We start from the raw sequence: 22,198 nt of genomic DNA on the forward strand, positions 1-22,198 counted from the left end.
CGACTGAAGGATTTTGAAAACAGGGCCTGACGCAATAACGTACGTATCATTGGTGTCCCTGAAACTTCCAACAATCTGGCAACGGATCTCCTTGTGGAAGACCTCGTCTTAAATCACCTCGCCCCTACAGGACTGAGTACATTTTTCGCTGTGGAGCGTGCCTATCGAGTGCCGGGTGGGAAACCGAAGCCGGGTGCCCCTCCGAGGCCTATCATCACCAGAATTTTCAACTTTAGGGACAGAGACATTATCCTGCAGGCTTCGAGAGTGGGTGGCCCCGTAAAGTTCGAGAACACGACGGTGAGTTTCTACCGGGACTTCACCCAGCTCGTTCAGAGGCAAAGGATGGGGTTTCACGGGGTGAAGAGAAGGCTGAGAGACATGGGCCTGAAATATGCGATGCTATTTCCAACTAGGCTTTGTGTTGAATACAAGGACCGGACATTCTTCTTTGATCGTCCCGAGAGAGTTAGTGACTGGCTGGATACTCTACACAAACAGAATGACCGAACCGGGCATCCGGGTGGAGCCGAGGGTGGCCTGTTGGAACAAGAGTGACTTTATGATTCCCGACTCTTGAACAATTGACATGTCATACAGCTGGGTTCGATGCTTCTCATACCACTGTGTCTTATTCATGTATACCCGAGGGTGGCGGGGGGAGTGGGACTCTATCCTCCTCAGTGGTTCTTTCTGTTGATTAGTTTAATGTTAGGGCGACAGGCACACTGCAAGTTGGTGTGGCTTTTGAGTCTAACGCAGGGGTGCAGGGTGGGGGGTATCGTAACGGTTTCAAGTTGGGGGGTGGAGGGGGGAGTTTGGGTGTTTGGTATTTTTTCTCAAGGCAACGTATTGTTTTCCTTTCTGATTTGGTTACTGTGTTCCTTGTTGCTTCTGGAAAGGCTAACATCTCTGGTACGGCAGTAGTATTAATTAACTATCACCTCAATAAAGTGTGTTATCCAGATGACGATGGTTATCCTCGAGCTGAGGGGTCTAAATAGGAATGAGAGGAGTATCGACCTGAAAATATTTCCACACCATATGTTTTCCCAAATATGCGAACTATTAAGAACAATGGACCATTTGTGATTTCTGTTACTAAAGCAAAAGCAGACTTGTGTATAGGCAGTGTTGGGAGAATTCCAGTAGGAAGAAGTGAGTGTACTGTGGTTCTGACTATTGAAGGTGCCCATAACAGCAGTTTTATATCCTCACCTAATACCTATTTTGTCTGAAATTCACCCAGAGACTAGCACCTAGACTTTTGCCAGCTGGTTTTGGACACTATTTGTCACTTGGGGCTGGAAGCTATTGACCATCCTAGGTGTGATACTTGTAATACCTATTTACATGCTGTATATGTATACAATGTGGTCCAATACTTTGCTCCATCTGTATCACTGCCTGTACACCAACTAAGCGAAATGTTGCAGAAATAAAAGCCCAACACATGCTGAATAAAGAGATTACCAAAATGATGCTAATAAACGTACAAGATGTGAATTCGGACTTTCCTAAATGAATGAATGTTTTCAGCTAATGCTAAAGGGGTCGTCTGTTGTCATTTGGCAGCCATCTGTATTAGCATTTAGCTGAAGCCATCTTGTTTTGGCTGCCATCTTGTCTGCCATGTGAGCCTCAGCTAGGCCTACCAGTGCTAGGGGTTCGCCCTTCTCTACACAAGTCCTCAGACCAAAAGAATAGAAGTTGGCACAGAGACTGTAATATAAAGCAAAGCTTTTTATTAACCTCATGAGGTGGAACTACATTCACACAACACCCTTCGGTAGTGTATGAAGTAGCACACTGAACAGAAGGAACATGGTCCTTTTATACCCACACAGGGGCTCAGAAGAAGGCAGTACAAGTACAGAAGAGAAGGTTTACATATATAAAAGGTCATACAGAAATGCACAGTCAACAGTAGGGAGGAGCTAGCAGTTTGCTGACTCCAAGAAGAATACCCTGCCACTTACAGACTAGAACAGGTGTATGAACAGTTACAGTTTCTTCTGCGCATGTGCAGAGTAGCAGAGCCTAAATATAGTCTGTCTGTAAGCAGAGTACAAGAGTAAACGGCAGCAAGGAAGGACAGAGCACATGGTGAGCACATGGCAGGCAAGATGGCTGTCAAAAACAAGATGTTTTCAGCTAAATGCTAACACCGATCACTGCCAAAATAAAACAGTTTGGAAGAGGCAATTTTGCTTAAGGCATTGATAACTTCTGTAAGCGTTATCAAAGGGGCCTCAGAGTAGATGTCCTTTGGTGGAAAAAAATCTTTAACTTTACTAGTACCCTAATCCTCCAACCTAAGATACAGGGCCTCAATATGTTGTTTCCAGACATTGGCTGTCATTTTTGGTTCGATGGCCTGCTTCCCTTTACCTGCTACCTGTATTAACTATACACCTGAAAGCCTTCATGTCATGGGTGGATAGGGCCTGTTTCAAAGTATCCCACTTGTCCAGCTCCCACAGTTTTTCTGCTTCGGTGATGCTAGCTCTATACAGCTGCCTCTTTTCTCTGATTAGGGGTCTATCTCTGGTTGTGATTGCCTTCATCAATGCTCACTTGGCCATCTGACAACATGTCCTTAAACCAGGGGTGTTTGGTCTTTTTACATGCACTTGGGTATGACGGGGGAAAAAATATATCAGCCAGAGTGGAAATCAACACCTCATAGATCTCTGCAACTCGAGTGAAGGAGATGAATGTACCATCACTGAGAATGGACTGTTCCGCTGCCACTAGATACAGAATCACTAAGTCGTATAGGGATGCCATCCTAACATGGGATTGCTGTATGGTTGACCACCGGACTCTTCTTCTGTTGTTGGTCTAGGTTAATCTGTCATCTTTCAGTATGTTTAGACCAGAGACTTCCTTGTTAAATGGCAGTTCCAAGTCCAAGATTAGAGCATTGTGGTCGCTGTTGTGTCGGGTCAGAACAGCAACGTCCACCACCTGGTGGCATGCTGATACATATCAGGATGTAGTCTATGATAGAAGAGTGTCCTGGTCGATTAATAGTGTGCTTCCCTAGTGTATCTGATTTAGTTTGACTGTTACAAACCCTTAGGGAGTCGTTTAGGGTGGGGGATTTAATCTGGAGCACCAGCGGTGTCCAGGCCCTGGTTGGCTGAAATGTTAGCCTCTGGAGTTGACCAATGTAGGTCTTCTTCACTGTCTGTAAATTGGAGGGGTGCACAATCATTAAGGCATGCAGGGGGTGCTGAAGCACCCCAATGGATACAGGTAATGTGCTGGTGACCAGACTTCTGGTTGCTATACAAATTGCAGTCCATGTGATAATATCAGGAAAGTCTACAGTACATAAATTTCCCACCAGTCCATGAAACAGACCCACAAGTGGCCAACACAATGGCTCTCATACTGACCTGTGGGACCAGTCCTGGCACAGCCACAGTGTCCTATAGGCTGGTCAATCCCTGGACTGGTGGTAGGAACAGAGCATGTGCTCAGGATCAGAGACGCTTTCATTACCTTTTCCGGACGTGTGCGCTAGAAACAATGCCCATATGTTGTAATAAGCTGAGCCCAGAAGACGTTTCCATGACAACCCAGTCCCTTCTCTTGGCCCAGCCAAGACTGCAATAAGATTTAGACAAAATTTTGAGAAATCATATCAGCACTCCTGTGAACAAATAATCATGACAATTAGGGCATAAATAAAAGGCCCTGCCAATCTCAAAGGAATTTTTCTGAGCCAAACTCTATTGGTTCTAGAGCTGTTTAAAGATATCAACATGTGTCTTATTCAAGACAGGGATTCCAAAAATGTATAGTCCACTTATTTGTTATCTTTCTTTTCAATCTTTATTCTTTCAAACAAATAGGTATTTCCAGCAACAAGTAGAGATCATCAGAGATCACCAACACGTGTTTCGTCCTCCACAAGGACTTTTTCAAGGCAAATCATATGTTGTAGAAAAGGGCTGGAAGTGCGGGTCGAGGAGTATGGGGTGAAAGGATCACCACAAGTAATGGCTAACCTCGTTATAAAAGTGAAGGTTGACCAATACGCATATGCACTGTGCTACCGGAATCCCAGTGTGGAAGGACGGTGCAAAGTAATAATTCAAATAAACAACCATAGTAAGTTGTGACCCATAATATTCTAAGTCACGAGTATAAAATATGCTGCCGGATTCCAAATACGAATACTCAGCGCAGAAGAGTGTTTAAATGACCAACCATAATAAGTCGTAGAGCATTATAAGTGTAATTGTTACCGTCACATCTCCAAACCCCAAGCCGTCTTAGTAGCGCCAAGACTGCAATAAGATTAAACAAATACAGGGTGGCTGCACTCAAGCCTCTATGAAAGCAAAACGCCTCTAGAAATACTAAAAAGGTGTGATACACTAACCCCTGATGCGTGGCACTTGGCACGGCCGATACTTGAAAATGCCTCCTCCCTGGTGGAACATCATGAAAACTCTTGCACCTAAATTCAAAACGAAAGTGAAAAACAGAATCAACAAAGAATATCTTTCATCTACTTTAAGTACAGAAAGGCAGACACTCTGATCCCTAGAAGATAAGTGGAAGAAGCCATCATCACCCACGCCCTATAAAGTACAACCGCCTAGGAAAAAGAAACACCAGTAACATTAAATACAGAAGCTGTTTCCCTCAAGATTAAATAAATGCACGTAAGCATGAAAGAATTCGGCAAATTCCTCCTTTTACTCAAGCATGTCCCTAAATTGCTGATTTGTAAAGTGTGACTGATCACCCCTAAGGGTATCCAGGTGCTGGGGCCGTCTGGTTGCCCAGAGTCACATGATGCTGAGCTGCGGCCAATGCTGGGGCTCAAGCAGTGAGCCCTGTGCGCCGGAGTCAGCTGCCCTGGCCGCTGCACCACACCTGTCAATAAAGAAGAAAACTACCAACCTGATACTGCAGGCTGACTTGGGAAACTAACTGACAGATGTATTAAGTGTGATGGAAAGTTGGATATCTTTCTTACAACTTTGGCTGTCACTCCTTATATTTACATTTATAAATGGAACTGCCACTCTTTAGTTTCTCTTGTTCTTTTTCTTGTATAGGGAGATATGTTTAAACATTTATTAAAAAGATACATTTTAAAACATATGCTTTTGAGTCAGTGAAGTGAAAGAGAGGCAAGTTGTGGAGATACTGGCTTTTGGAGACCCCTCCCCACTGGAGGGTCAAAGCCAGTGGTGCAGGGGACATCTAGAATCTACGGGTTCACCTTCCTTACTCATACATTACCAAAGAGACCAGGACAACTTAGCTGTGGAGGAAAGTAAGTTACTTTATTAGCTTGAGCTAAGGACAGGCTCGGAGAATGGTACAAAGATAATTCTACGGAGACTGCTGCTTCACTCCGCAGCGCACACACAATTATAGCACTAGCCATACCCTTTACATATCCAATCAGAATACAAGTTCCTTATCCGTCTCGGTTGGCGTAATCGTGGCCAGGGAGCATCTGTCTCTGATTGCACAATGTACACAGCCTCTGGCTTCTGCGCCCAGATGTCGTGGTCACGGAGCACAGCCGTTGGTCGTGGGAGGCTGAACTACTGACAGTGCACAGGATGTGGCTAAGTCTTTGGCACAACCAGGGGAGAGGTACACAAGCAGCTTCTCGGAATCGGCTCAACCGCAAGGAGCGGGGAGGGCTAAGCAAGTTCTAACAGGGACACAGAAATCAATCCTTCACCATGTTGCCATGCCGAGAGCATGGCAACACAAAATGGAGTCTCAGCGGCCATTCTAAGCACAGTTCAACAGAGAGTGGGGTCAAAGACATGAGGTCAGGGGTCAAAGGCATGAGGTTAGGGGTCAAAGGCATGAGGTCAGGGGTCATCACTCATAGATTTGCTCAAGGATTAATCAGTCTTTTCTTTAAACTCAAGAGGAGGGGCTGACAGTCTCCTCCCTGAGCAGACATTTACAGACCCTCTCCTCCCCCTGGGGTCTGAGGTCTGTGAGGGTCAGAAAATGAGGATAAGTGCAAGGACCCTCAGTGGCCCCTCCTCCTGCAGGAGGCACAGACCCTCAGGGGCCCCTCTCCCTGTGGAAAAGTAAATTTTGCCTTGCCATATGTGCCTACGTGTTCCCCATCCTATGTTATATGTGCATGATCGATATGCATGTATCCCCCTATGATCGATTAAAGACGCAATTATAGTTGTGTCCAACTCTAGTATGCCAGTATCCAGTTCTCGTGAAAACAACGAGTATTAGGCCTATGTTGTCACGTTTTACAGTGTGCACGTTATTTCATTGAATTGTCCCCGTTTCTAGGCCTCAAAAGGGCCCGGACACCAGATTCAAGCTCCAGTCTCCTGAACCCACTCTGAGGAGCGATACAGCCCCCACCTGCATCCCTGACCCTTCACTTACTTCCTGCCTCGCAGCGCGGTGCCCAGCCTGGCTCTGCCTGCCAGTCTGCCAAGAGTATGTTATGCTTCTAGTTATCAGTCCAGCCTCTCGTCTTCACATTCCTAAGCTACTGAACCGCATCAACAGTTTCAGCTATGGTCTAGTCTTTCTGTCTCCATGCAAGAGAAATACTGTATTAATATTCATAGAATATTCCTAGCACACGCAATACATGTAGAATAAATGCATGCACCAGTCTTAGTGTCAAGTAGCCTCTGCCCTGATAACTTTTAGTTTCTATCAACATGTACTCCAAACACCAGATACCAGATATGCTATAGGTACATGTCGTCCTGACACCGCAGACTTTTAGTCTCCTCTTCGAGTGCAGAAGTCATAGCCCCAGTTCTCCCTGGTAACACGTCATTGCCCGTTTGCGCGCACCACTAGGTTAAAGGTCCCATCTGCTCTCAGGTAGCCCCCTCCATGTTTCCGCCCATTCATGACACTTCTATGACGTTTCACATCACATGACTACGTGCACGCCCTGTGCACGCCTTCTTTTTCCGCCCATGTGTTCTTATCTTACGCTTGTCACAAGTTACGCCTACTGTATGTAATGTAATGTAATGTTGTACTATATATATGCTGCACTGTCGATGAAATGGTGCAGCTGCCTTCCTTTTCATTTTATTTCAGGCTGTCCCGTTCCAGTCCCTTCCCTTTTGCCTGAATAAATCCTTCTGACTCGGACACATCGGATCCTGCCTCTTATTTATTGAGCTATCTGTTATTGTTAATGTAATTCAAAAATAGTCCCGGTATTATTTATTTATATACCACATAATGGCGCCTGCAGTGGGCCGATGAGGGAAAGATCCTGTCTGATTTTCAGGCAGGTTTTAGAACTGGGACAGGCACCATCGAGCAAACATTCCGCCTTCTAATGATATACTGGAAGGTGGTGGTGCTGGGAGGGGGTACGTTATATCTAGTCTTTATAGACTTGAGAACGGCCTTCGACCTGGTCCCGCGGGAACTACTATGGAATGTCCTCGATGGTTTAGGGTTACCCACCTACCTGTTGTTCTTGCTTAAAAAATTTCATGAAGGCAATTTCGCCCAGATCAGGTGGGGTGTCCAGGGAGAAAAAACATCTCGCATCCCAGTGGACAGGGGCGTCCGCCAGGGGTGTGTGCTTGCCCCCACTCTGTTTTCTTTATATGCCAACGGGGTGGTGGAGCATCTGCTGCAACATCCTGCGGATGCACCTACTCTGGCGGGCAGAAAGGTCCCAACGCTCCTGTTTGCGGATGACACCCTCCTGATCTCGAAATCTCCATCAGGCATTCAGAAATTGCTTTCTAGCTTCAAATCCTTCTGTGACAGCAGGGGTTTAGCTATAAACATAAGCAAGACCAAATTCCTTGTCCTTAATCCCCCTAAGAAATCCGTCGCCCCGCCTGTTTTAGACTCCACCCCCCTGGAGAGAGTCAAAGAATTTGACTACTTGGGAATACGTCTGTGTGACTCAATGAGTTGGAAGGCACACCATCATAAGGTGTTTCTGACTCATAAAAGGGTCACGGGTGTCTTGCTCAAGGAACAACGAGCCTCCTCGCTGAAACCAATCGGGGCAGTGCTAGATATCTACAGAGCAAGGGTTGTAAGCGCAGCTTTATATGGCGCCGAACTGTGGGGTACGCAGAGAGTCGATACTTTGGCCCATATGGAAAACAATTTCCATAAAGATCTGATGAGGCTACCCCACAGCACTCCTACAATCCCTCTCTTGTTGGATGCAGGTACCCGCCCAATTTGTGAGCAAGCAAAATTACGCCCCCTGTTACTTTGGTCCCGGGTATGGAATGTCCCAGAATTGTGTAGTTACGCTGACGCCCTGAAAGATCTGTTGTCTCTCCCAGGTTGTAATAAGATACCCTGGTTCAGGGAGGTAAAACGATTGCTCTATGAGCTGGGATTGGGAGATGCTTGGGCCAATAAAACAGCACCGCCCAAGCTGTTTCTAAAGAACGCCTACTGGTTATGGGTAAAAAATAACAGAATGCGTAATCCCAATCTTTGCAAATCTGTTGCCCAGTTTTTACTAGTCAAAGATCTCCCCTTCAGGGAACCTTATTTGGACCTAATCCACAGCTCTGGAGATAGATCACTTTACTTCAAATTTAGGGTGGGTGTTCTCCCCTTAGGATTGTTTACTTCCTCCTGGAATCCTCCTTTTCAAACGGTCCCGTTTTGTCCGTTTTGCGACTCAAGGGTTGAGTCTGTCGCCCACCTTCTGTTTGAGTGTAGTGTCTATGCAGCTCCTAGATTGAAATGGCTAAAGCCCTTGTGCAGAAGTCTGGGAACAAGATCACACCTAGAAGCCCTATGTATACTACGCTCTGATGCCCGCCCATTCTTTGCATGCTGCATGGCAAAATTTCTTGGCTGGGCATGGCGCATAAGATCTATAAGAAAGCTATTGATCCAGTAATGCCCTTTTTTTATGACCTGTTTTAGATACTAGTGCAAATATTTGTAAGGATAGCTTAAATGTGTATTTTATGTATTATTGTTCTTATCATGATTCCCTACGGTATCTTATATTATGCATCTTTGTAATGATTTTACTTTTTGTACTGCTTTTATGATATGTACCGTATCGAAATAAAGCTATACTACTACTACTTCTGACTCGGACACATCGGATCCTGCCTCTTATTTATTGAGCTATCTGTTATTGTTAATGTAATTCAAAAATAGTCCCGGTATTATTTATTTATATACCACATAATGGCGCCCGAATAGGAACGAGCCCCTTCCTCACGCGCTGGCGATGCAACGCCGGTCCCCTGACCCTCTGCAGCCGTGACGGAACTCTACCGTGCACCGGCAGATATTTCTGCTTCAAGTCTCCCTCAGGCCCACGGAGGAGACGGAGACTGCGGTCCGACATCCAGACGAAGCGGTGTGGAATGCGGTTCGTCCCGACCAGAGCCCAAGCCGAGAGAGCAAGGTCCGAGGTATCCGGAGGCCTACCTGTAACCGAAGTTTCCGAAGTTCGTAGTCCGACGTCGTAGCAGTCCAGTCCAGTCCGAGGCCTTCCAGTTTCTGCTTCCCGGTGAGTACCGTCGCGGGGGAAGTATCTAGACAGGATCATTAGTTTGTTCCTGGTCCGTTGGGTTTGGGTACGCAGATCCATTACGAAGTATTCACCTAGGTGGATACGGGTCAAGACGTGTCTCTTTATGGGACCGGTATGTTCTGTACTGTTTTAGCAGTGCATCCAGTAATTCTAGTAAGTTTCGTTCTCGAGAAATTCATGTGTTCTGTTTTCAGTGTATCAGGTAGTAATTCTGTTCGAACTGTTATTTATGTATTTTTATGTCGTGGTATGAGTGCTTTGTTTGCTATTCTATTACTGTGATTATTGTGTATTGTATTCCAAGTGTACTACCGAAATGCCTCTGTTCTCGAAATTACGTCAGCTAAAGACCAGAAAAGGGTTACTCGAAGAAGCAGTTCCTGTCCCTCCTAGGGACAGTCCAGGACATTTTATGTATCACAAGCATGGCTTAGATGCCATAATATATCTAGACTTATGGGCGGACTATACTAAGGAACTAGAAGAGAAATATAGATGGCCCGTATCAGGTACATGGGATGCCGAGTGCATCATGCGAGTAGAAGAAGCATTATGGAAAAAGAAAGCCAGACAGTCCCAGAAAGATGCCATCGAGTTATGGCGCAAAGAATCTCATAAAAGAACCGAAAAAGAATTCAGAAAAACAGAATTAAGTAGAGAATCCTCAGAAAAAGCCCAAGAAAGGGAATTAATCGAAGAAGGTGAACGAGTTAGAGCAGAACAGTCAGACAGACAGAGAAATGCCCTTATTAAAGGTATGTATCCTCTTCTTGCCGAGGGCTTGCCAAAAGCAACCCCGGAAGTACCCTGTAATTTCCCGCCACCATTGGTCCCGATTAAGCTACGTCACAAACCGACCGCAGCTGATATTTTTCTTTCGTCCTATTTGGACGACACAGTCCCAGAATATGCAAATCCTGTTCCGCCTGCTCCCGTTAATGATGTAATTCCTGCTACTCCAGCCGCTGGTCCCGTGGGTCCAGTTAATGTTACAGTACCTGTTACAGCACCCCCGGCCCAGCCCACAGTACATGCACCCGTTTTGCCAGTCACTCTACCAGCCCGTACAGTATTCACCGACGATTCTAGTTTAGGAGCCGCGGGGGGAGGTTCTCTTCGTACCCCGCCTCAACCGAAACGTCTGACGCTACATGAGCTAGCGTTACAGCGCACGCCAAAAGTGGCGACATACACAGATCTCAAGCGACTTCTTACTGATTGTATATATGATCCAGTTCCAGGCGAAGATCACATGATCTTATATTCAGTACGTTTAAGACGGGTGGCCAGCTTTTTGATCACCCTGCCCGATATGAAGGAACATCTAGACAGAATATATCGTTTCATCCGTACAGGAGAGGATCCAGGAAGTATTCAGGAAGCCATGGTTCAAAGAAAAGTCGAGACTCAGCTCATGATTTTAAAGTTCCTGATTAACTGTTTAATAAGAGAGCAAGATTGTCCAGATAAAGATCAAGAAGAACTGAAAGTCCTGACTAGGTGGAGTGACAATATAGCCGATGGAAAACACAAGACACAAGGTTGTATAGAGAGTATGTACAAGAAAATTCGTAGGGAAATCATAAGTATACACGAGAAACGAGAAGCAAAACAAGCAACCGAGAAAGAGAATGACTCTTCTACTGAAGAGGTAGATAACGAGAATCCCGATAGAATAGCGTATGTAGGTAGAACAAGACTTTCCGACCGACATTCACGCCTAGATTACAAGAAAACCTTTCCTCTTCCAGTACCAGAACAGTGTTCTCTTGAGCAAGTATTCCAAGCTGCCGATCACATTCTGAAATCACGAATAGGGTATAGCGAGCTTAGTACCATGCATGAACAAGAACTAGCCCGATCAGCAGTCCTATGGACTCCTGATTCTACCACTTTTCCAGATGAAATAGTGGCACAAACGTTTCTGAAACTGCCCCCAGCCGAGCAACGTCTGGTGGGCACATATATGATTCAGCACCTCATTACACTGTATGAGGAACAACATTCTGATCCAGGTCCGTTACATGATGTATTAAACGAGTTACTCCAGTACAGATGGAAAGGTCTAGGTACCGATTTAATTAGTGTCATTCTAGAACAGCGCCACAAATACCGAACGTTTCTGAATCCACATTTTGTTCACGTCTCACCCCCAGAAAGTAAATCATTTTATATAGACAGACAGAATCCGTTACGAGAAGTACATCCAGTCAAGAAAGAGGGTGGTGGTCTAGAACGAGTATTTGTTTACACCCCTATCACAAAAATAGAACTCTTAGAAATGAAGAAGTTAATTCCCTGTCATGATAAAGATCCAGCAGGGTTTCACCGTGAATTAAAGGACATGCTCCGTATGGGAGAATACACGTATCCTGATATCATTAAAATGTTAAAAGTCCTGTTGCCTGCGGGCATATATGAAAAACTCAAGGAAAAAGAATGGGAGGTGGGAGAGAAAAAGATAGATTGGACAGCTCTAGAAGCTGAAGATAATACACGAGTACCAGGTACCGGTCTTGGGGATAAAGCTAAAGCTTTGCCCGAATTGTTAATACAAGTCTTGCCAAGATTACTAGCCACGAAAAAGGAAGATTGGGATGCCATCTCAGCCTGTAAACAGAAACAAGACGAAGATACTAGTGATTTTTATTCTAGATTTGAGAAATGTTTCATTATTAATAGTGGTCTGAAAACAAGTAGTGAATCGTACCCTCATCTTTTTGTCACTAAACTAGTCGAGAATTCAAGTCCACAAGTTAAAAATCGAGTACTGAAAGTCGAAAGTACTTGGCAAGCTAATACTCCGTCACAGATGCTCCAGATGCTCCAGTACCACCAGAACAGAATCAGGGAGGAGCAGGAACACGAAAAGAGACGTATGAAAGATACGAAAATGAAAGTATTAGTTGCACAATCTGTTCCGCAAGACAGTCAGAAGAGGAATCCGAATCAAGCCAGTCATCCTGCAGTTCCCGTTAAAGGGACATGCAATTACTGTAAACAGCCAGGTCATTTTATAAACGAATGTGCAGTTCTGAAACACAACATAGCTACTGGTAAGACTAAAGAAAGACCACGTCCGCCTAGACAAGAACAAGTTTCACAGACTTCCCAGCCACCACAGAATGCACAACAGTCAGTTACAGTACCGCAGCCTATAGCTGCAACACAACACGTTACACAGCAGATGTACCAGTACGCACAGTCAGAGTATCCAGATTATCAGCCATATTCATGAAACAGCCTAGAGAGGGAGGTAGGCTTGCCTCTCATCGAGATACCTGTAGATCAAGAGGGTCCCTATGTACACAGTCAAGTATTAGGGAAAGACAGAAAGTTTCTGATTGATACAGGGGCAAGTAGGACTACCATCAGTCATGACGAGGTTCCAGGGGCTCCACTCTCAGGCTCTAGAAATGTTTCCCTTGGATTTTCAGGAAAGCCTATTGTTAATGAAATATCGAAACCAGTTACTCTAGAGGTTGGTCCATTGTCCCGAACTACAGATTTGTTACTCACGAAATCTTGCCCGGAGAATCTGTTAGGAATTAAGACACTGAAAGAATTAGGAGCGGTTATATGCTGCTCCCCAGAAGGGGTCCGTTTGTTCCTCCGTGACTTTAAAGGTCATTATGTATTACGTGATTTTGATCCAAGATTATTGAATGTACCACAGCATTTATGGGCGCAAGGTCCAACTGATGTAGGTTGTATGCATATCACACCCCATCGTGTGACCCTGAAGCAAGGTGTTGTTTTACCACGAATCAGACAGTACAGATTGCCACCTGAGGCTGTAGCAGCCTTATCCAAAATTATTGACAAACTCATTGCCCAAGGAGTGGTTGTAGAAACTGACTCCAATGTATGTAATTCTCCTATCATTCCAGTCCTGAAACGTACTGATCCAAATGCACCTCCAGTTTATCGATTAGTGATTGACCTTCGAGAACTTAATAAATGTATTATACCACAGTACCCAGTGGTCCCAGATATTTCTTCCCTATTGACAGCCATTGATTCTGAAGCCACGTTCTTTACAGTTATCGATCTCAAGAATGCATTTTTCAGTGTCCCCATTCATCCAGACAGCCAGTTCCTTTTCGGATTCTGTTTAAATGGAAGAAGCTATAAATGCACACGAGCTCCTCAAGGTTTTACAGATAGTCCTAGCATCTACAGTCAAGCACTTAAGAGACAACTAGACAATATTCGCATGCCAACTGACACTGCCCTGCTCCAGTATGTCGATGATCTACTGATCACAGCCCGTTCTGAACGTGACTGCGAGCGTGCGTCACTTACAGTTCTGTATTTTCTGGCCGAGATGGGGCACAAGGTGTCCCCTTCCAAATTGCAATTCTGTGTCCAGCAAGTGGTCTACTTAGGACACTTACTGTCCAAGAGGGGTAGGCAGTTGACACCTGACCGTATCCAGTTAATAGCACGTCTTCCACAGCCCAAGACACAGAAGGAGGTACGAGCTTTTATCGGCCTCACTTCTTACTGCAGACAATGGATTCCTCAGTACGCATTTCTAGCCAAGCCACTGATACACTTAACGACGCAGGAGGCAGCCGTATCGACTGTCCTCCCTTGGACCCAGGAACATACACTTGTTTTTAATGAGTTAAAGAAAGCTTTATGTAATGCACCTGTTCTAGCAACACCGAACTACAGTAAGCCTTTTACACTTTTTGTCACTGAACGTGATGGTACTGCATTATCTGTTCTTACACAAGATCAACCAGGACAATACAAGCCCTGTGCTTATTTCTCTAGCACATTAGATCCAGTGGCCCAGGCTCTGCCTGCGTGCCTCAAGTCAGTTGCAGCCACAGCTCTAGCTATCAGACAGAGTGATTCTATAGTGTTAGGACACTCCCTGACAGTACAAGTTCCACACTCCGTGGAAGTTCTTTTAAACCGAACACAGACTCAGCACTTGACAATTGCACGTTTAACAGGTTATGAACTGACACTGTTTCAGACACACATAGAAATCAGACGCTGCAACATTTAAAATCCAGCTACACTGTTACCGTCAGTTACTTCAAATCCTGCCACACATGACTGTGTGGAAGTTGTTAACACCATGACAAAGCCAAGACAAGACTTGACAGACATTGCATTACCTGATCCCGACCTGACACTTTATGTGGATGGTTCATGTATGAGAACAAGTACAGGAGAACTAGTAGTCGCGTATGCAGTGACTATTGAAACCGAAGTTATAGAAACACATCGTATAGACACCCTGTCTGCTCAAGCAGCAGAGCTTGTCGCTCTGACCCAAGCCTGCATACGTGCCAAGAACCTGAAAGTTAACATATACACAGATTCACGTTATGCATTCGGAGTCGTACACGACTTTGGAGTGCTCTGGCAGGAGAGAGGTTTCATGACTTCTCATGGAACCAAGATTCAGCATGGTCTCCTCATTCAAGCTCTATTAGATGCAATACATTTACCGACAGCTATCGCCATCATGAAGTGCAAGGCACATACGAAAGTCACTGATATCATTTCCCAGGGTAACGATCTAGCAGATCGAACAGCCAAGCTTACAGCTCAGACTCCAGACATTCCAGTTAACACGACACAGACACACATTCCAGAACAGACTACTTGTATGACAGTTAAGGACCCAACACAAGATGTCATAGACATACAGTTACATGCTACTCCCGATGAAATCAAGAAATGGTCCGAACAAGGAGGGGTCCAGACAGATCAAGGATGGTTGACGAAGGGAAAAGCCACATGGTTTCTCCCCGACTCTATGGTTCAAGTCATTATTAACACCGCACATAGTCCAGCACATTTAGGAGAAAAAGCCATGTTAGACAGCATCCAGAACCTTTGGTTCAACAAGCATTTACGAGCAGCAGCCAAACAGAAAGTACGTACCTGCATGATATGTTGTCAGTTCAATCCAGGTAAAAGTGTCCCGGTGGAACAAGGTGGATTCCATCCTCCTGACCACCCTTTTGAAGTCCTCCAGATGGATTATATTCAGATGGAGCGATGTCGAGGTTTCAAGTATGTCCTCGTAGTTGTATGCGCTTTGTCCAGGTGGACAGAAGCATATCCAGTTCCAGATTACACAGCCGCGACCACTGCCAGGCAGTTGGTTCGTGAGTATTTTCCCCGCTATGGATTACCTAGGGTCGTGTATTCAGATAACGGCCAGCCATTCTCATCCGAGCTCATGAAACAAGTTTCCCTTCTGTTAGGGTACCAGTGGAAGTTCCATTGTGTACGCCATCCTGAAGCAGCCGGTCTCGTAGAGAGACATAACCAGACTCTGAAAATCCGCATCGCCAAAGTATGTGCAGAGAAAGGTGTAGATTGGATAATAGCACTGCCAGTTGCCCTTTTTTATATGAGAATGGTCGCCCACTCCCGTTCAGGTCTGTCCCCCTATGAGATAGTGTTTGGTCGTCCCCCTAACATGTGGGGTACACCTAGACCCCGTACCATAACTGATGTTGACAGTAATATGCTGACAGATTACCTTGCCTCCTTGATGTCTGCACTACAATCTTGTCGTTCACAGGTTGCCGCTGCATTTCCAGACAACACCGACGTGAAACCACACGAGATCGTTCCGGGGGATCTCGTGCTGGTCCGCAACTTTGATCGTTCAAGTCCGCTGGAGCCCCGCTGGAAGCAGCCCCGTCTCGTCCTCCTCACCACCCGGACTGCGGTGAAGGTCGAGAACCGAAAAGGGTGGCTACACGCGAGCCACGTCAAGAAATTCCATGGACTTAAAACTAAAACATTTCTCAAGGACTGCCCCGTTCTCAAGGACTGCCCAGAAAAGGAATTTAAAATTCCCCTGTTAGAGAAAACTCCGCAGCAGGAGTATAAATCCAAGTTGAGGTCTAATAAGTCAGCCAGTTTAATTGTCTAAGTCCCTCTCGGGTGAAACGGTTAGACAGGTTCCTGACATGTATGAGACAGACCCACACAGTGAGAGAGTTAGTCAAAACTCTAAGAGATGTATCATCATTCTGTTCTTTTTATTGTTCCTAAGTCTTATGGTTACATGCATAAGTTATGCTTTACATTTATGTTTTCCTATTTCACATGTACATATGTTTTCTAACGTTACAGTAGAGCACACATTTAGTGATCTGCCTCCTCACGAGTTATCCTATCGTCTTGCTATGCGTAATAATACTTTTATCCGAATGCTGCATTATTCACACCAGACCAGCAATGCCACCAATTGTTGGGTGTGTGGTCGACTCCCCCCTTTCCAGACACCGAAGGGAGTTCTGCCACTCTTTCCTTATCCATTTTCACATAATGGTTCGTGTGGAGCATGGTCCACGTTAACGTCATCCTCAACTGATATGTCCCTTCTGAACCGAACATGTTTTCCAGACAAGCAAGGTCTTTCCCATAGAACAGGGTTAGATCTAGAAAAGGAAGTATATGATTTAGGTAATTATTCCTCGAATTTTATGGTTCTGAATGTTCAGTCCGATACTACTCCAGATTTGCCTGCTATTTCAGTACTACCAGTCAAAGGCGAATTATGTGTCAGAAAGAATGGTTCCGCACATGTAGGACATAGTGATTGTACTACTGTAGTCGAGTATAGTGACAGTGGGAAATCTATTTTCAAAGCCTCACGTCATTCTTATTTTGTTTGTGGTCAGACCGCATATGTTCGTCTGCCCCTCGATTGGGATGGAACCTGTTACATTGCCTTCCTACTGCCACCCGTTTTTCTAGCCCCATCTGATTATCACAGAAACACACATCTAGTACACGTTAGACATAGAAGGGAGAGTGAGTCCCCAATTGTCGATCAAACTGAAACTTCTCTAGAACAATATCAAGACTTTAATAAAGGTTTCTTTTTCTTTATAGGCCCTGTCCAGAATAGTAAGTTAATACGTAGGTTAACCAGAACCCTTGAAGCAGTAGTGAATGAGACTACTTCCGCTCTAGGTAACTTAACTGAAGGGCAATCTGCTATGCGTTTTGTTGTGCTCCAAAATCGTCTCGTTCTTGACGTCATACTGGCCGATAGAGGAGGAGCATGTAGAGTCATCGGATCTAGTTGCTGCATTTTCATTCCTAATAACGCGCCGTCTGTTTATTCAGCTATAACCAGACTTCATAAAATTGCCCATCAGTTACACCAGAATCCAGGCACCTGGACATGGTCCGGTTGGCTCTGGAGTATCATATCTGCCTGGGGATGGAAAGTATTGTCATTCCTAGGTATAGCAGTAATGATCATATTCAGTTGCTGCCTCTGTTTACAATGTGGCCCTGCGATTTGCGGCATGTGCGCTACCTCTTGTATTCCTAGTCCTAAATCCCGTTCCAAGACAATTCGAGACGAGCAAATGATGCTATATGAACAGATAGATGGTATCATGAATATTGATGTTTCCTGATGGAAACATAGGGCACAAGGAGGGAATGTGGAAAAGTAAATTTTGCCTTGCCATATGTGCCTACGTGTTCCCCATCCTATGTTATATGTGCATGATCGATATGCATGTATCCCCCTATGATCGATTAAAGACGCAATTATAGTTGTGTCCAACTCTAGTATGCCAGTATCCAGTTCTCGTGAAAACAACGAGTATTAGGCCTATGTTGTCACGTTTTACAGTGTGCATGTTATTTCATTGAATTGTCCCCGTTTCTAGGCCTCAAAAGGGCCCGGACACCAGATTCAAGCTCCAGTCTCCTGAACCCACTCTGAGGAGCGATACAGCCCCCACCTGCATCCCTGACCCTTCACTTACTTCCTGCCTCGCAGCGCGGTGCCCAGCCTGGCTCTGCCTGCCAGTCTGCCAAGAGTATGTTATGCTTCTAGTTATCAGTCCAGCCTCTCGTCTTCACATTCCTAAGCTACTGAACCGCATCAACAGTTTCAGCTATGGTCTAGTCTTTCTGTCTCCATGCAAGAGAAATACTGTATTAATATTCATAGAATATTCCTAGCACACGCAATACATGTCGAATAAATGCATGCACCAGTCTTAGTGTCAAGTAGCCTCTGCCCTGATAACTTTTAGTTTCTATCAACATGTACTCCAAACACCAGATACCAGATATGCTATAGGTACATGTCGTCCTGACACCGCAGACTTTTAGTCTCCTCTTCTAGTGCAGAAGTCATAGCCCCAGTTCTCCCTGGTAACACGTCATTGCCCGTTTGCGCGCACCACTAGGTTAAAGGTCCCATCTGCTCTCAGGTAGCCCCCTCCATGTTTCCGCCCATTCATGACACTTCTATGACGTTTCACATCACATGACTACGTGCACGCCCTGTGCACGCCTTCTTTTTCCGCACATGTGTTCTTATCTTACGCTTGTCACAAGTTACGCCTACTGTATGTAATGTAATGTAATGTTGTACTATATATATGCTGCACTGTCGATGAAATGGTGCAGCTGCCTTCCTTTTCATTTTATTTCAGGCTGTCCCGTTCCAGTCCCTTCCCTTTTGCCTGAATAAATCCTTCTGACTCGGACACATCGGATCCTGCCTCTTATTTATTGAGCTATCTGTTATTGTTAATGTAATTCAAAAATAGTCCCGGTATTATTTATTTATATACCACATCCCCCCTGCAGGAAGCACAGACCCTCAGGGACACCTCTCCCCTGCAGGAGGCACAGACCCACAGGGGCCCCTCCCCCTACAGGAGGCACAGACTTTCAGGGCCCCTCCCCCTGCAGGAGGCACAGACCCTCAGGGGCCCCTCTCCGCTGAAGGAGGCACAGACCCCAGGGGCCCCTCCCCCTGCAGGGGCCCTTCTCCCCCCTGCAGGAGGCACAGACCCTCAGGGGCCCCTCCCCCTGCAGGAGGCACTGACCCTCAGAGGCCCCTCCCACCTGCAGGAGGCACAGACCATCAGGGGCCCCTCTCCCCCCTGCAGGAGGCACAGACCCTCAGGGACCCCTCCCACTGCAGGAGGCACAGACCCGCAGGGCCCCCTCCCCCTGCAGGAGGCATAGACCCTCAGAGGCCCCTCCCCCTGCAGGAGGCTTGGACTGGACAGGACTCACTGCTGGTGCTGACTCTGCCCCCGCTGACCCGGACACAATCACACTGACTTGAAGAGAGGAGCTCAGCCTCCGCTGCTGGTGCTGACTCTGCCACAAATTACCCCACACTATCACACCCACAGACCTGAGAAGAGCTCATCTGTCGCTGCCGCCGCTGACCCGGGAGTGAAATTCTTCATGTGCTGACTCTGCCTTTATTACTCTCTGTTATATCTTAGCAATGTTGTAATTTGTATCATCCATCTCTCCACCAGTGGAACCCTGTAAGGATGATATAACATGAATTATATTTTTGCTATGTTGTAGTTTGTATCATCCATCTCTCCTCCAGTGGAACCCTGTAAGGATGATGAACATGGATTATATTTTAGCTATGTTGTAGTTTGTATCATCCATCTCTCCCACGGAACCCTGTAAGGATGATGTAACATGGATTATATCTTAGCTATGTTGTAGTTTGTACCATCCATCTCTCCACCAGTGGAACCCTGTAAGGATGATGTAACATGGATTATATTTTAGCTATGTTGTAGTTTGTATCATCCATCTCTCCCACGGAACCCTGTAAGGATGATGTAACATGGATTATATCTTAGCTATGTTGTAGTTTGTACCATCCATCTCTCCACCAGTGGAACCCTGTAAGGATGATGTAACATGGATTATATCTTAGCTATGTTGTAGTTTGTATCATCCATCTCTCCACCAGTGGAAGTCTGTGAGGATGATGTAACATGGATTACAGTTTAGCTATGTTGTAGTCTGTATCGTCCATTTCTCCACCAGTGGAACCCTGTAAGGATGATTTCACATGGATTATATTTTAGCTATGTTGTAGGTTGTATCATCCATCTCTCCACCAACTGAACCCTGTAAGGATGATTTCACATGGATTATATTTTAGCTATGTTGTAGTTTGTATCGTCCATCTCTCCACCAGCGGAACCCTGTAAGGATGATGTCACATGTATTATATTTTAGCTATGTTGTAGGTTGTATCATCCATCTCTCCACCAGCGGAACCTTGTAAGGATGATGCCACATGGATTATATTTTAGCTATGTTGTAGTTTGTATCGTCCATCTCTCCACCAGCGGAACCCTGTAAGTATGATGTCACATGGAATATATTTTAGCTATGTTGTAGTTTGTATCGTCCATCTTTCCACCAGCTGAACCCTGTAAGGATGATGAACCTGGATTATATTTTAGCTATGTTGTAGTTTGTATCGTCCATCTCTCCACCAGTGGAAGCCTGTGAGGATGATGTCACATGGATTATATTTTAGCTATGTTGTAGTTTGTATCATCCATCTCTCCACCAGTGGAACCCTGTAAGGATGATGTAACATGGATTACATTTTTGCTATCTTGTAGATTGTATCATCCATCTCTCTACCAGCGGAAGTCTGTGAGGATGATGTAACATGGATTACAGTTTAGCTATGTTGTAGTCTGTATCGTCCATTTCTCCACCAGTGGAACCCTGTAAGGATGATTTCACATGGATTATATTTTAGCTATGTTGTAGGTTGTATCATCCATCTCTCCACCAACTGAACCCTGTAAGGATGATGTCACATGGATTATATTTTAGCTATGTTGTAGTTTGTATTGTCCATCTCTCCACCAGCGGAACCCTGTAAGGATGATGTCACATGGATTATATTTTAGCTATGTTGTAGTTTGTATCGTCCATCTCTCCACCAGCAGAACCCTGTAAGTATGATGTCACATGGATTATATTTTAGCTATGTTGTAGTTTGTATCGTCCATCTTTCCACCAGCTGAACCCTGTAAGGATGATGAACATGGATTATATCTTAGCTATGTTGTAGTTTGTATCGTCCATCTCTCCACCAGTGGAAGCCTGTGAGGATGATGTCACATGGATTATATTTTAGCTATGTTGTAGTTTGTATCGTCCATCTTTCCACCAGCTGAACCCTGTAAGGATGATGAACATGGATTATACCTTAGCTATGTTGTAGATTGTATCATCCATCTCTCCACCAGTGGAACCCTGTAAGGATGATGTAACATGGAATGTTGTTGTATGAAAACCGCAGTTGTTGAAGGGCTGAGCGCCTTGCTGGCTGCTCCTGGTGGGGCTGTATTACTGATGAACTCTTGTTCTACAATAAATACTCTTGAAACATCTCAACGAGCTTGGAGTGATTACTACACTCACAGGCCAGGGAGAAGCAGCGCGTGCTGACCCGGAAGTGAAACTGTTCAGTTTCTTACAGCAGAGGAAGGTGAGGAGAGGAGGGCCCAAGGAAGGGGGGAACAGAGGAGGGGGGCAGAGGGGGGAGGGGCAGAGGTGGAGGGAGGAGGGGGCAGAGGAGGGAGGAGGGGCAGAGGGAGGAGGAGGGGGCAGAGGGTGGAGGGGCAGAGGGGGAGGAGAGAGAGGAGGGGGCGAGGAGGGGGCGAGGAAGGGGAGTAGGGATAGAGGGGGAGGGGGAAATGAGATGGGGCAGAGGGGGATTGGCAGAGGTGCAGGGAGAAGGGGAGTAGAGGGGGGAGGAGGGGCGCCAATAGGGGAAGAAGGGGGCAGGGGGGGGAGGGGCAGAGGTGGAGGGAGGAGGAGGGTAGAGGGCGAAGGAGGGGAAGAGGG

The 22,198-nt window shown here is 45.6% G+C and overlaps 1 protein-coding gene across 1 annotated transcript in view; it reads left to right on the forward strand.

Moving 5' to 3' along the window:
* Positions 1–21,702: 21,702 nt before the first annotated feature.
* The window catches only part of LOC144806221 (uncharacterized), a 61,254-nt gene continuing 60,758 nt past the window's right edge, over positions 21,703–22,198 (forward strand). Inside the window, exon 1 of the mRNA XM_078672625.1 lies at positions 21,703–21,839. The gene's annotated coding sequence lies outside the window, so the exon portion shown is untranslated. The remainder of the gene's footprint in view (positions 21,840–22,198) is intronic.

This window comes from Lissotriton helveticus, assembly GCF_964261635.1.
Source record: "Lissotriton helveticus chromosome 1_1 unlocalized genomic scaffold, aLisHel1.1 SUPER_1_unloc_54, whole genome shotgun sequence".
Taxonomy (NCBI): domain Eukaryota; kingdom Metazoa; phylum Chordata; class Amphibia; order Caudata; family Salamandridae; genus Lissotriton; species Lissotriton helveticus.